Below are 12,143 nucleotides of genomic sequence, written 5' to 3'. Positions count from 1 at the left end.
AACTGACCCCTGTGGTACCCCACTAGTAAAAGTCACCCATTCAGAGTATGTACCATTAATAACCGCCTTCTGTTTCCTATCGTTGAACCAGTTACTTACCCACTTGCACACATTTTCCCCCAGCCCAATCCTTCTCCTTTTATGCACCAATCTTTTGTGTGGCACCGTATCAAATGCTTTGGAAAAATCTAGATATACGACATCCAGCGATTGCCCCTGGTCCAGTCTGGAGCTCACCTCCTCATAAAAGCTGATCAGGTTGGTTTGACAGGACCGATCCCTCATAAAGCCATGCTGATATGGAGTTATGCATTTATTTTTATCAAGATATTCCAAAATCTACATACAATGTAGGTTAAACTAACAGACCTATAATTCCTGGGGTCACGTTTTTGACCCCTTTTTGAATATTGGCACCACATTTGCTATGCACCAGTCCTGGGAGAAATTATAGATAACTCCTTTTTCTTTTTCCCCCTTAAATGGTATTAAAGGAAAACTGTCACCAAGTTCCCCCACACTAAACCCAATACACTGGGTTATAGAGTGGGTGAACAGGAGTCCATATATGGGTCACTTACTTTTTTATACTTTCTTGTCACCAAGTTGTCGCCCGCCAAAGTTCACTTGCGCTCTCAAGGCGGGTCCCTACTGCAAAGAGCGCACTGCCAATGCGAACAAGATGGGTGGGCTAAGGCCCCTTCCTCCAGGACACAAAGCAAGGCTGCCGGCGGGGGACCCACCTTCAGAGCGCAAGTGAAGGGCAAACAGCGGAACTTTAGCGGACGACAAGAAAGCATAAAAAAGTAAGTGACCCATGTATGGACTTCTGTTCACCCACACTATAACCCAGTGTATTGGGTTTAGTGTGGATGAATTTGGTGATAGTTTTCCTTCAAGCCTTCATGCAGATAGTGGAGGGACCTCCTGGAACATACTCATGTACAAAACTACCAAGGTAGGAATTGTAAGTAGTAATCCTTGGCAGGGACTACCTCCTCTGTTGAAGGGTTTTTCAGAAAATGTTCATTCATGAATGTCTTTTCTACCCTTTTCCAATAGCATTAGCTGGTAAAGAAAGGCCCATACCCTTACCAGTCTTTTATCATGAAGTATTACCTGTTGTAATATATGTTAGGGCAGCAATTATCTAGTAAAAGATGGTGTATGACCAAATTTTATTATTTCTGACCTTAAAAATTTGGCACAAAGAGGGATTTTTATTTGGTAGCCTGATGGTCATGTAGTTAAAGCATTCTTATGTGAACTGTACGGCAGATTATTTTATCCATCAAACAAAATCCATCACTTTTCCTAGGCTATGGGGTGGAGTTGGGCGAAGCTCTTGCACTCATTGACTAATTGACTAGAAGTCCAACGTGGGACTAGATTCTGGTGTTAACCCTCTGCTTGCTGGAGAACTCAATATATGCATGCATGATATGACAGGAAGCTTTAAATGGGTACTCCACTGGAAAACATTTTTGTTTAAATCAACTGGTGCCAGAAAGTTAAACAGATTTGTAAATTACTTCTATTAAAAAAAATCTTAATCCATCCAGTATTTATCAGCTGCTGTTATGATCCACAGGAAGTTCTTTTCTTTTTGAATTTGCTTTCTGCCTTACCACAGTGCTCTCTGCTGACACCTCTGTCCATTTTCGGAACTGTCCAGAGTAGGAGCAAATCCCCATAGAAAACCTCTCATGCTCTGGAAAGTTCCTAAAATGTGCAGAGGTGTCAGCAGAGAGCACTGTGGTCAGGCAGAAAGGAAATTCAAAAAGAAAATAACGTCCTATGGATTATAACAGCAGCTGATAAGTAGAGGAAGGATTAAGATTTTTTTAATAGAAGTGATTTACAAATCTGTTTAACTTTCTGGCAACAGTTTATTTAAAAAAAAAAAAAAGTTTTCCAGTGGAGTACCCCTTTAAACTTAGAAACCTAGGCCTTCAGTACCTGGACACACTTTACTGTCCAGAAAATGTTATAATACCTCAGCCACCTAACTAACCTAGGTGAAGCAGCTGGTACAGATTGTGCTCCAATGTACCTTTAAGACAGTACAACAGAATGACTATCCTATTGTATTGTGTTGCCACTGACTTCAATTGTACAAAATAGAATCCTGTTCCTTAACAGAATAAAAAAAAAAAAACTGAACCATTTTTAAGTCCAGTTCTTTCCTGTTTTAACACTAAAAGGGGTTAAAATAAAAAATAATAGCTTTTTGTAGAATTATAAAAAATGTGGTGTGAACTGAGGTTGACACATCCTACTGCATAAATTCCTTATATATAACTATCTATAGATACTATATGTGCTGATGAAAGTCCTAATGCCACAATACACATAGCATGTAACACTGTTTGGAGATGAATAGGCAACCACAAGCTGATTTGCAGAATATAATTAACTTGACAAAATATGTAAAACATTCTTAATCAGTCAATGGATGGTTTATTCTTTTATCATAACAGACTGTAGGTTCCCTGTTTGATTTGTGACTGTGCGCTTCACTTGTTCGGATTTTTCTACCCAACATTTCCAACTTGGCAGTAGACGTCCACCCACACAGACATGACTAAGCGAGCCAAATGACGATCGAATGGAATATGTGATGAGACACATGGAGCTCTAGCTGCAATGTCCAACGCATCATCCATGTGAGCTGAAGATTCATTTTCCCTGTGAATCATAAAAAAAATACTTCCTTAACGCAGGCCCCATGCTGCTAATATCAATGTGTCGGAGTAAATACAATGCATCCCAAAAGTCTTCAGACCCTTTCAATTTTTTCACATTTTGTGATACATAGTAACATAGTTCATAAGTTTGAAAAAAGATCCATCAAGTTCAACCTATATCCCTAATGAGTCCCTACTGAGTTGATCCAGAGGAAGGCAAAAAAAAACTCATACTAGAGGTAAAAATTCCTACCCGACTCCAAATATGGCATCAGAATAAATCCCTGGATCAACCTTCTGTCCCTATAAATCTATAATTTGTGCTTAATTAAAACAAAAATGTACCTTTCCCCATCATTCTGCACTCAATGCCCCATTATGAGAATGAGAAAACAAAATGTTTGAAATCTTTGTTTATTTATAGAAAAGGAGAAACTAAAATAATAGTATTGACATAAATATTCAGACCCTTTACTTAGGACTTTGTTGAAGCCCCTTTGGCGATTACAGCCTTCAGTCTTTTTGGGGATGAGGTCACAAGGTTTACACACCTAGACTTGGGGATTTTCTTCCATTCTTCTCTACATATCCTCTTAAAGGGGTACTCCACTGGCAAGCATTCGGAACATTTAGCTTAGAACGCTGTGCGCACGCTGCGGGGGTCGGCCACTGCCCCTCGCGATGTCACGCCGCATCAATGCAAGTCTATGGGAGAGGGCGTGGTGACCATCATGCTTCCTCCCATATACTTGCACTGAGGGGGCGGGGTGTGATGTCACAAGGGGGCATGGCCAACCCCCGCAGTTGCGCGCACAGCATTGCAAACTAATTGTTCTTGTCAGGATCCGGGTACTGTGAGGATACTGGAGGTGGATCCTCTGTGTCAGTGGGGTGATGACGTGGGCCGTACCAGGGGAACGGAGTCTAAGGGGTTACTGGTATTCACCAGAGCCCGCCGCAAAGCGGGATGGACTTGCTGCGGCAGGTAACCCCCAGGTCGTTCCACCCGATAGCGACTCAACCCCGACTGACTGCTGAGATAGCCGCGTTACAAGGGATTAGGCAAGAGCAAGGTCGGACGTAGCAGAAGGTCAGGGCAGGCAGCAAGGATCGTAGTCAGGGGCAACGGCAGGAGGTCTGGAACACTGGCTTGGGACATACAAGGAATGCTTTCATTGGCACAATGGCAACAAGATCCCGCAATACAGGGAAGGGGAAGTGAGGTGATATAGACCAGTACACAGGTGATTTCACTAATAGGGCAAGCCGCCAATCAGCGGCGCACTGGGCCTTTAAATCGCAGAGAGCCGGCGCGCGCGCCCTAGGGAGCGGGGCCGCGCGTGCCGGGTCTGTACAGATGGGGAACGGGTCTGGTAAGCAGGCTGGGATGTGAACCACGAGCAGGCGCTAAGGACACTATCGCAGCGCTCCCGGTCAGCGGGTCTGACCGGGGCGCTGCGAGCAGGTAAATGCTGCGAGCGCTCCGGGGAGGAGCGGGGACCCGGAGCGCTCGGCGTAACAGTACCCCCCCCCTTGGGTCTCCCCCTCTTTTTGGAACCCGAAAATTTGTGAATGAGGTCCTTGTCGAGGATGTTATCCTCGGGTTCCCACGACCTCTCCTCAGGACCACAATTCTCCCAATCTACGAGAATTTTTTTTTTACCTCTGACCATCTTAGACGCAAGAATTTCTTTAACCGAGAAGACATCGGAGGAACCGGAGACAGGAGCTGGGGTGACAACCTTGGGAGAGAAGCGGTTAAGGACAAGCGGTTTAAGGAGAGAAACATGAAAAGCGTTAGGAATACGGAGAGAAGGGGGAAGAAGGAGTTTGTAGGAGACAGGATTGATTCGGCACTTGATTTTAAAGGGTCCAAGATAACGTGGTCCCAGCTTATAACTGGGGACACGGAAGCAGATATACTTGGCGGAGAGCCACACTTTGTCTCCAGGAGCAAAGACAGGAGGAGTTCTTCTCTTTTTGTCGGCATGCTCTTCATCCGGGATGAGGCCTGTAGGAGGGATTTTTGAGTCTCCTTCCAGATGGTGGAGAAGTCCCGGGTAACTTCGTCAACAGCAGGCAAACCAGAAGGCGTGGGAGTGAGGAGGGGGGGAAGAGGGTGACGGCCGTACACCACAGAGAACGGGGATTTGGCGGAGGATTCAGAGTCTTTGAAATTGTGCGAGAATTCAGCCCAGGGTAGAAGATCGGCCCAATCATCCTGGCGGGAGGAAACAAAATGTCGCAAATAGTCACCAAGGACCTGGTTAACTCTCTCTACTTGCCCATTGGATTGGGGATGATAGGAAGACGAGAAATTTAATTTGATTTTTAGTTGATTACAGAGAGCTCTCCAGAATTTCAGCAAAAATTGAACGCCTCTATCCGAGACGATATGCGTGGGAAGCCTGTGAAGGCGAAAAATGTGCACCAAAAATTGTTTTGCCAACTGTGGCGCAGAAGGAAGACCTGGAAGTGGAATAAAATGTGCCATCTTGGAGAAACGATCAACGACCACCCAAATGACTGTGTTGCCATGGGATGAAGGCAGGTCCGTTATAAAATCCATGGCAATCTGAGACCATGGTAGCTCAGGGACAGGCAGAGGATGAAGGAGGCCGGCAGGCTTCTGGCGAGGAGTCTTGTCCCGGGCACAGACTGTACAGGCCCGAACGAAATCAGCAAAATCTGCTTCCAGGGTAGGCCACCAATATAAACGAGAGATGAGTTGGATGGACTTCTTGATGCCAGCATGGCCGGCGAGGTGCGTGGAATGTCCCCACCTGAGGATCTTGAGGCGCTGGCGTGGGGGGACGAAAGTCTTTCCAGGAGGTCTTTGTCTGATAGAAGCTGGAGAAGAGGAGATCAGACACTCAGGAGTAACAATGTGTTGCAGGGGGGCTTCCGTTTCGGAAGCATCAGAGGAACGAGAAAGGGCGTCAGCCCTGATGTTTTTGTCAGCAGGGCGAAAATGAATCTCAAAGTTAAAACGGGCAAAAAAACAACGACCACCTAGCCTGGCGTGGGTTCAGCCGTTGGCAGACTGAAGATACGAGAGATTCTTGTGATAGGTGTAGATGATAATTGGATATTTGGAACCCTCCAGCAGGTGCCTCCATTCTTTGAGGGCTAGTTTAATGGCCAGCAGTTCTCGATCACCAATGGAGTAATTTTTCTCCGCCGGAGAGAAGGTCTTGGAGAAGAAACCACCAGTAATGTTATGTCAGGAAGAGTTTTTTTTGTAGGAGTACAGCTCCGGCTCCCATCGAAGAGGTGTCTACCTCCAGCAAGAAGGGTTTAGATGGATCAGGTCTGGAGAGTACAGGAGCAGAAGAAAAAGCAGTTTTGAGATGATTGAATGCCTCATCCGCTTGGGGAGACCAGGACTTAGGGTTGGCGTTTTTCTTGGTTAGGGCCACAATTGGAGCCACAATGGTGGAAAAATGCGAAATAAACTGTCGGTAGTAATTGGCAAACCCCAAGAAACATTGGATAGCTGGGAGTCCGGAGGGGCGTGGCCAATCTAACACGGCTGACAGTTTGTCTGGGTCCATTTGAAGTCCCTGGCCAGAGGCTAAATAACCTAGAAAGGGGAGAGATTGGCATTCAAAGAGACATTTCTCTATCTTGGCAAATAATTGATTGTCACGGAGTCTCTGGAGCACTAGGCGGACATGGCGGCGGTGTTCTTCGAGACTAGAAGAAAAAATCAAAATGTCGTCCAGGTAAACCACAACACAGGTATATAACAGATCCCGAAAAATTTCATTCACGAAGTCCTGGAAGACAGCATGGGCGTTGCAGAGCCCAAAGGGCATAACCAGATATTCAAAATGTCCGTCTCTGGTATTAAATGCGGTCTTCCACTCATCCCCTTTCCTGATGCGGATGAGATTATATGCGCCTCTTAAATCCAATTTGGTGAAGATGTTAGCGCCACGTAGGCGGTCAAAGAGTTCCGAGATAGAGGCGCTGCATAGAGGAGAACGCCGCGAGCGCTCCGGGGAGGAGCAGGGACCCGGAGCGCTCGGCGTAACAGTACCCCCCCCCCCCCCTTAGGTCTCCCCCTCTTTTTGTCTCCTTGTCCCTTCAAAAGAGACGAGAAAATAGGGGGCGCCTCTTGAGTCTCCTTCTGGAAAAAGAAGTCCTGGGTAGCTACACCAGCGGCAGGCAGTTCAGAAGGAATGGGGAGGGGGGGCAGAGAGAGAAGCATGTCACAGGGCAGAGTGTCACCAGGACGGGGGCTATGAGGAGGCACGGCACAGTCCTGATAGGCCTTGGGGAGACCAGGCACAGGAGGAAACACAGAGACCCGACAGACGGGGCTGGGAGCAGACGTGAGGCATTCTTTGCGGCAAGCAGGACCCCAATTCTTGATCTCCCCGGTGGTCCAGTCAAGGGTGGGAGAATGATGCTGGAGCCATGGCAGACCGAGGAGGACTTCAGAGGTGCAGTTGGGCAGGACCAAAAATTCAATTTTCTCGTGATGCAGTTCAATGTTCATAAGCAGGGGCTCTGTGCGGTAACGCACAGTGCAGTGCAACTTCACTCCGTTGATCAAAGAAATGTAGAGGGGCTTGACGAGACGGGTCACCGGAATGCAGTACCTATCAAGCAAAGAGGCCAGAATAAAATTTCCAGAAGAACCAGAGTCCAAGACGGCCACGGCTGAGAAGGAGAAGTTGGCAGAAGGAGAAATCTGCACGGGCACAGTGAGACATGGAGAAGCAGACTTCGTACCAAGAGACGCCACACCCACGTGAGCTGGGTGCGTGCGTGCGTTTTCCAGACGTGGAGGACGAATAGGGCAATCCACCAAGAAATGTTCGGTACTAGCGCAGTACAGACATAGATTTTTATCCCTACGGCGAGACCTCTCTTCAAGAGTCAGGCGAGACCGATCCACTTGCATAGCCTCCTCGGCGGGAGGCACAGGGGTAGATTGCAAAGGATAGCGTGAGAGAGGTGCCCAGGGATTAAGGTCTTTTTCCTGGCGGAGTTCTTGGTGTCTTTCAGAAAAACGCATGTCAATGCGGGTGGCCAAATGGATAAGTTCATGCAGGTTGGCAGGAATCTCTCGTGCGGCCAGCACATCTTTGATGTTACTGGATAGGCCTTTTTTAAAGGTCGCGCAGAGAGCCTCGTTGTTCCAGGATAATTCAGAGGCGAGGGTACGAAATTGGATGGCGTATTCGCCTACAGAAGAAGTACCCTGGACCAGGTTTAACAAGGCAGTTTCGGCAGAAGAAGCTCGGGCTGGTTCCTCGAAGACACTGCGAACTTCAGAGAAGAAGGACTGTACAGTGGCGGTGACAGGATCATCGCAGTCCCAGAGCGGTGTGGCCCATGACAAAGCCTTCCCAGACAGGAGACTAACCACGAAAGCCACCTTCGACCGTTCTGTAGGAAATTGGTCCGACAACATCTCCAAATCTAGGGAACATTGTGACAGGAAACCACGGCAGAGTCTAGAGTCCCCATCAAATTTGTCCGGCAGGGACAAGCGGAGATTAGGAGTGGCCACTCGCTGCAGAGGAGGTGCAGGAGCTGGCAGAGGAGATGGTAGCTGCTGTTGCAGCTGCTGTAGCTGCGACTGAATTTGCTGTAACATGGTGGACATGTGCGACAGCTGGTGAGCTTGTTGGGCAATCTGTCGGGATTGCTGGGCGACCACCGTGGATATGCCAGCGATACTTGGCAGCGGCACGTCAGCGGGATCCATGGCCGGATCTACTGTTATGATTCGGCTAGCTGGATGTGGATCCTCTGTGTCAGCGAGGGATTGGCGTGGACCGTGTCGGTGGACCGGTTCTAGGGTTGCTACTGGTTTTCACCAGAGCCCGCCGCAAAGCGGGATGGTCTTGCTGCGGCTGTAGCAACCAGGTCGTATCCACCGGCAACGGCTCAACCTCGCTGACTGCTGAGAAGGCGTGGGACAGAAGGACTAGGCAGAAGCAAGGTCAGACGTAGCAGAAGGTCGGGGCAGGCGGCAAGGTTCGTAGTCAATAGTAATAGCAGGAGGTCAGGAACACAGTAATGGTAAACACAGTAGAAGCTTTCTCTAGGCACTAAGGCAGCAAGATCAGGCAAGGAAGTGCAGGGGAAGTGAGGTAATATAACCAGGGAGCAGGTGGAAGCTAATTAGACTGATTGGGCCAGGCACCAATCACTGGTGCACTGGCCCTTTAAATCTTAGAGAGCTGGCGCGCGCGCGCCCTAGAGAGCGGAGCCGCGCGCGCCAGAACATGATAGCCGGGGACCGGGACGGGTAAGTGGCTTGGGATGCGATTCGCGAGCGGGCGCGTCCCGCTATGCGAATCGCATCCCCATCATGAATGTCAGTGCAGCGCTCCCGGTCAGCGGGCCCGACCGGGGCGCTGCATAGAGGAGAACACCGCGAGCGCTCCGGGGAGGAGCAGGGACCCGGAGCGCTCGGCGTAACAAGGACCCCAGCTCTTGATCTCCCCGGTGGTCCAGTCAAGGGTAGGAGAATGGCGTTGAAGCCAAGGCAGGCCGAGGAGAATTTCAGAAGTGCAGTTAGAGAGGACCAGAAATTCAATTTTCTCGTGATGAGGTCCAATGCACATTAACAGGGGTTCTGTGCGGTAACGCACAGTACAGTCCAATTTTTCTCCATTAACTGAAGCGATGTAGAGAGGTCTGGCGAGACTGGTCACTGGGATGTTGAACCTGTTAACAAAAGAGGCCAAAATAAAATTTCCTGCCGAGTCTGAATCCAAGAAGGCCACAGCTGAGAAGGAGGAGTTAGCAGAAGAAGAAATCCGCACAGGCACAGTAAAACATGGAGAAGCAGAGTTCACACCTAGAGGTGTCTCACCTTTGTGCGGAATAGGAGTGCGTCTTTCCTGACGTGGAGGATGGATAGGACAATCCTTCAGGAAGTGTTCGGTACTGGCACAGTACAGGCATAGGTTCTCATTGCAGCGGCGTGTCCTCTCTTGTAGGGTCAGGCGAGACCGGTCTACTTGCATAGCCTCCACGGCAGGAGGCACAGGAACAGATTGCAGTGGACCAGAGAAGAGAGAAGCCGGGGAGAGAAATCGCCTAGTGCGAACAAAGTCCATATCCTGACGGAGCTCCTGGCGTCTTTCGGAAAAACGTATGTCAATGCGGGTGGCCAAATGGATAAATTCATGCAGGTTGGCAGGAATTTCTCGTGTGGCCAGCACATCCTTGATGTTACTGGATAGGCCTTTTTTAAAGGTCGCGCAGAGGGCCTCGTTGTTCCAAGATAATTCAGAGGCGAGGGTACGAAATTGGATGGCGTATTCGCCTACAGAGGAATTTCCTTGGACCAGGTTCAGCAAGGCGGTTTCGGCAGAAGAGGCTCAGGCTGGTTCCTCGAAGACACTACGAACCTCAGCGAAGAAGGACTGAGCAGTGGCAGTGACAGGATCATTGCGTTCCCACAGCGGTGTGGCCCACGACAAGGCCTTCCCAGACAGGAGACTAACCACGAAAGCCACCTTTGACCGTTCAGTGGGAAATTGGTCCGACATCATCTCCAAATGCAGGGAACATTGTGAGAGAAAACCAAGGCATAGTTTAGAGTCCCCATCAAATTTGTCCGGCAGGGACAAGCGGAGGCTGGAAGCGGCCACTCGCTGCGGAGGAGGTGCAGGAGCTGGCGGAGGAGATGGTTGCTGTAGCTGTGGTAAAAGCTGTTGTAGCATAACAGTCAGTTGAGACAGCTGATGGCCTTGTTGCGCTATCTGTTGCGACTGCTGGGCGACCACCGTGGTAAGGTCAGCGACAACTGGCAGCGGGACCTCAGCGGGATCCATGGCCGGATCTACTGGATAACGGCAGGAGGTCTGGAACACTGGCTTGGGACATACAAGGAACGCTTTCACTGGCACAATGGCAACAAGATCCGGCAATACAGGGAAGGGGAAGTGAGATGATATAGAGCAGTGCACAGGTGATTTCACTAATAGGGCCAGGCGCCAATCAGCGGCGCACGGCCTTTAAATCGCAGAGAGACGGCACGCGCGCGCCCTAGGGAGCGGGGCCGCACGCGCCGGGACTGTACAGATGGAGAACGGGTCTGGTAAGTAGGCTGGGATGCGAACCGCGAGCGGGCGCGTCCCGCATCGCGGATCGTATCCCTGCTAAGGACACTATCGCAGCGCTCCCGGTCAGCGGGTCTGACCGAGGCGCTGCGAGCAGGTAAATGCTGCGAGTGCTCCAGGAAGGAGCGGGGACCCGGAGCGCTCGGCGTAACAGTTCTGAATGCTGGCCAGAGGAGTACCCCTTTAAGCTCTGTCAGGTTGGATGGGGACCATTGGTGGAAGAAATTATCAGGTCTCTCCAGAGATTTTCCATTGGTTTCAGATCAGGACTCTGTCTGGGCTGCTCAAGGACAATCACAGAGTTGCGACTTAGCGGCTCCTGTGTTGTCTTGGTTGTGTGCTTAGGGTCATTGTGTTGTTGGAAGGTGAACCTTCATCCCAGTGAGATATCCAGAGTGCTCTGAATCAGTTTTTCATTAATAATATCCATAAACTTTCCTTCTTTGAGCATTCCCTCAACCCTGACCAGCCACTGAAAACAACCCCACATCGTGATGCTACCACCACCATGCCTCACTGTAAGGACAGTATTGAGCAGGTGATGAGCAGCGCTTCTCACCTACACTTAGAATCAAGGCCAAAAGGTTCAATCATGGTTTCATCAGACCAGAGATTCTTGTTTCTCACAATCTAAGAATCCTTTAGGTGCTTTTTTTTGTATTTATTTATTTATTTATTTTTGCAAATTCCAGACAGGTTTTCATGTGGGAGAGCTCTACAGGCAGTTCTTTCTACCTCATGACTTGTTTTTTGTTTTGATATATGATGTCAGCACACTGGACCCTGAACCCTGTGACAATTAATACTACATACTGGTGGAGCAGGGATGATATGGTACGAGACATTTTTCCAGGATTAGTGCTAGTCCCATTTTTGTACAGTTAGGATTTAAGGGTAATGTTACTGTTACAGCATACAATAACATTTTAGAAAACTGCATGCTTTTAACTTTTTGTCAACAGTTTGGGGAAGACCCTTTCCTGTTTCAACATGTTTATGCTCCTGTGCACAAAAAACATTCATAAAGATATGGTTTAATAAGCTTGCTGGGAAGGAACTTGAGAGACCACCACCCTCACTGCTCGCTGACCACCAAATGCTCTACAGTCAGCTCTGGGGATCTAGAAAGGTGTGTTTACTGAGCCTGTTGTTTGGGCACAGTAAGCGTTGCGATGACCCCACAGAAACTGCCCACTAAGCCAATCCCAGATTACAGCAGTGTCCTAACTCAGTCTGTAACTGGCTGGGCGGGCAGTTCCTGTGGGGTCAGGGCATTACAGAAAACCAGGAAGCAGCGGTGGAGACCGTGACACAGCAGATTGACAGCTTCAAGGAATCAGGGCAGGTGAGTATTGTTTCTTTT

General features: G+C 49.0%; 1 long non-coding RNA gene across 1 annotated transcript in view; it reads right to left on the bottom strand.

Moving 5' to 3' along the window:
- Positions 1 to 2,464: 2,464 nt before the first annotated feature.
- LOC130295839 (uncharacterized) overlaps positions 2,465 to 12,143 on the bottom strand; it is a 40,533-nt gene continuing 30,854 nt past the window's right edge. Inside the window, exon 3 of the long non-coding RNA XR_008849021.1 lies at positions 2,465 to 2,688. This is a non-coding gene — a long non-coding RNA (uncharacterized LOC130295839). The remainder of the gene's footprint in view (positions 2,689 to 12,143) is intronic.

Source organism: Hyla sarda, chromosome 11 (assembly GCF_029499605.1).
Source record: "Hyla sarda isolate aHylSar1 chromosome 11, aHylSar1.hap1, whole genome shotgun sequence".
Classification (NCBI taxonomy): domain Eukaryota; kingdom Metazoa; phylum Chordata; class Amphibia; order Anura; family Hylidae; genus Hyla; species Hyla sarda.
This window is presented reverse-complemented; position numbering and strand designations above follow the sequence as displayed.